Below are 3,601 nucleotides of genomic sequence, written 5' to 3' on the forward strand. Positions count from 1 at the left end.
GCATGTGCCCAGGGACCTCACTTCCTCCCATCAGCCCCCACCCTCACCCCCTAAAGTGTCTACCACCTTCCCCAGTGCCACCCTGAGCCTTGTGGGGGCGCATTTAAAATACAAGTCCTTAGCCAGGCATGGTGGCACACCTGTAATCTCAGCACTCAGGAGGCTGAGGCAGGAGGATCGTTGCAAGTTCAAGACCAGCCTGAGCTACAAAATGAGTTCAAGGCCAGTCTGAACTGCATAGGGAAACCCTGTGTCAAAAAAACAAAAAACTCCCAAATTCTCACAGATGGGACTGGTGACCAACACAAGATGGGGAGAGAGACATTTAGCACAAATTACTAATTATCTTTGGGATTATGAGGCAAACAGTCGCTTACTATCTGGTCAAATGTTCTTCAAATCTGTCCATTTTTGGAGAAGTAGAAAATGATGTTTTTCTAGATTTTCCTGCAGTGAGAATTTGAGATGTACAAAAATTAAGATTCTAGCACTCAGAGGCACTTGCACAAGCCTCGCCTTTGCAAAAGGCCCTGGCTCTTGTTTGCAGATGTAGGGGAGGTATCAGCCGGCAATTTCCGGGCTCTAGTGTGGTAGCAGCATTTTACATGGGCAGCTTGGGGCACGGCCAGACTTGGCTTGTGTCTTCCTGACATCTGAACAATCGAACGGCATGACTCTGGAATTATTCCTGGAAGTTTAACCTTGAGTGTGTCTCACACCAAATGCTCCACCAGTTCAGTGATTCAGGGACCTTTGTGCTACCTGACATAGGTCTCTCCTTTAAGGCCAGCCAGAAGCCAGGCCCTGTTCCCCACAACCAGACCTAAACCTTCCTGATGGAGGTCGGGTCTGAGCTCCTGATGGAAGCACTGGGCACTGGTGTAAATCAGCAGTGGTCAAAGAGCAATAAAGTTGGGCCAGGGTTGTAGCTCGGCAGCACAAGCACCTGCCTGGCAAACACAAGGTCCTGAGTTCAAGTCCTGGTCCTCTCCCCCCGCAAAGAAACACTCAATACAGTTAGTGAATACATCAGAGAGGTAAAAAATCTAAAACTATGGGACAATGTTTAAAACTCTGCATTTATATGATTATGATTCAGGAAAATATTTGGTTATAGTCTCATGGATAGATTAGAAAAATACTGTAAATAAATAAAAGTGATGGCATTAGGCGCTTTTAGAAGTGCTCTTTGGGGTGAATAATTAGGAAGCAAAAGGCAAGAGTTTAAGTAAAATCACTTCATACAATGTGAGAATAAAACATATATTTCAAAATTAATCTATTAGGCAGATAATAGGATACAAGGAGATAGTATTTTTGCAAAGGGCAAGGGAACCAAGAGATGGAGGGGAAGGGAAGGAGGGGAAGTGAATCGGATGAAAGGAAATTGGGATGTGTTATGCACATGAACCAGTCCCCCACGGTGAATACAGTGATCATGCACTGCAAACACAATAAAAATAATAGGGAAATGCAAAAATGCATTGTCCCACATATTTGAATATTTATATGTGACCAAACGAATGGATCCAGTCCCATATGCTGACGATGACTCTTTTCTGTATTCTAAACATTTACTTTTCAAGTTGGCATCAAGTTCCCAAAATTCTGACTTTGTTATTTTGGAGAGTTTTTTTTCCCCTTCAGAATGTGGGGTCACTGTACATTCAGGGTTACCGGATGTTCAAGTTGTATGGCGTCAGTAGGCTCTGAACATAGGTGCAGTGGACATTGAAAAATACTGGCCTGCTGGGTCAAGTCAGCATTACACAGGGCAGTCTGGTTTTCAATCAGCACTTCAGTGACAGGCGGTCAGTGAGGAAGTGTGGCTGCTCATGCAGGGGTTTTCCCGGCTAACCTAGAGGAGGAAGGTGTCTCTAGGAGGGAACCAGTTCATGGCATAGATGGTGAGAGCTGAGGCAGGCACAACGGCCATGGCAGCAGGCTGAGGGGCGCGCCCACTGAGGCAGAGGACGATGTCAGGGAGAAGGTGGCTGAGCCTGCTTGGAATCTCAGTATCTACAGAGTTTACTAGATCAGGAGGGTCAATCTTGAGATAAAAACAGTTAAGTAAACTGGGGTAGGAGGGAGACAGTTGCTTGCTTGGACTTCATAAATACCACGTCTAACGTCTGCATTAGAAGCTCCAGGGTCCTCAACCAGAGCTTTCCAGCACATCTTTGCCACCTACGGAGAGGGAGAAGCGGGGGTAAGAAAGATAAGCGGGGTATTTAGCAACGTCGTTTTTGCGAACAGATTGGCTGTTACCGGAGGAGGAAGGCGCCGCGGTCCCACCTCGGACCCCGTCTCTGCTGCCCTGGCCGCGGTCCTGCGCAGTTTCCCCGCGGCCCGCTGGGTCGCACTGTCGCCTCAGGAATGCGCGGGGGCTGGGCTGGGGCGCGCAGCCCGGGGCGCAGCCGCTCGGAGCCAGGGCCGAGGGGCGCCTGGAGCGCCCCCACCTTGGCCTGGGTCCCGGCCTGGCTCGCGGCGGAAGCGCCGCCCAGTGCCCCCGCACGCCCTCTGTCTGCACGATGCTGTATATGTAATTTTATTTACAGCCCCTCTGGCGCCTGCCTTGCTTTCCCCCAGCGTTTGACTTTCCATGCGTACTTACTGCTCGGGTGGGATGTGTAATTTCCTTCCTTGTGATACCAGGGGTCAGTGCCATGGAGCCCTCCTGCCTCAACTTACTTAAGCGTGCATTTAAGACGCGTTATGGGCTGATGAAGTTCAGTGGTAGAATGCTTGCTTACGGTGTGCAAGGTACTGGATGCGTTTTCCGAACAGGAAAAAAAAGCTGTTTACCATCCCACCTCTTACTGGGGATTGAACCCAGAGCTTTCACACTGAGTTACCTTTCTGGCTCTTTAAAATGTTTTAAAAAATTTTTTGAATCAGAGTATTGCTACATTGTCCCAGCTAAGTTTATGAGCTTGGAATAATTGTCCTGCCTCAGCCTTCCAGATTGTTAGGATTAAAAGCATGCTCCAGCGCGCTCCGCTACGGTAGTAGCTAGTCCTTAAAAGGGAAAAATAGTGCTCAAGGGAGAAAAATAAAGCGGTACAGAAGTCTCTCCGCTTAGCCCAGTCACGGCTAGCACACACTTGCCCATGATTACTTCCAGAACAGTGTGTGTATGGCCATCTCCTTTTAAATGCCCTCCGCACCCCAAGCCTAGTCATCCCCTCTCCCCTCCTACGACTTGGACACAGCCTCACAGCAGCTTGCATGGAGTGTGTGGCTCCACAGTTCTTTTTAGAAACTGCTGCTGGTGCACGGTCACAACAGGACCCTGCAATTATTCAGTCAGTCCCCACGGAAGGATATTGAGCCGCCCCCCTCCCCAGGCCTTTGCTGTTTCACGGTTGTGTGCTGAACATCTGCGTGGACGTGGCCTGACTGTGTGTGCAAGTGTGTCCCTCAGATCAATTTCTAGAAGCCCAGGTATCTCCTGGAAGAATTTCTGAATTTTACCATAGATCTTGGCTGCCCCCTAAAGGTGGTGCCCATTCCCACGCTCAGCCACTACTGCTCCCAAGACCCGCCCTGTGAACGCCAGGTTTATCCGGCTTTGAAAATACTTAGCAATATACAGTTTAGA

The 3,601-nt window shown here is 49.0% G+C and overlaps 1 long non-coding RNA gene across 1 annotated transcript; it reads right to left on the bottom strand.

Annotated features, from left to right (window-relative positions):
• Positions 1-1,247: 1,247 nt before the first annotated feature.
• LOC111754135 (uncharacterized) lies at positions 1,248-2,472 on the bottom strand. The gene is made up of 2 exons (XR_002788847.2): positions 2,269-2,472; positions 1,248-2,187 (listed from the first exon to the last, which is right to left on the bottom strand). It is a non-coding gene; the product is annotated as an uncharacterized LOC111754135 (long non-coding RNA).
• Between the last annotated feature and the right edge of the window lie 1,129 nt (positions 2,473-3,601).

This window comes from Cavia porcellus, unplaced genomic scaffold, assembly GCF_034190915.1.
Source record: "Cavia porcellus strain 051 isolate PalLab524CR breed Dunkin Hartley unplaced genomic scaffold, mCavPor4.1 scaffold_12, whole genome shotgun sequence".
NCBI lineage: Eukaryota > Metazoa > Chordata > Mammalia > Rodentia > Caviidae > Cavia > Cavia porcellus.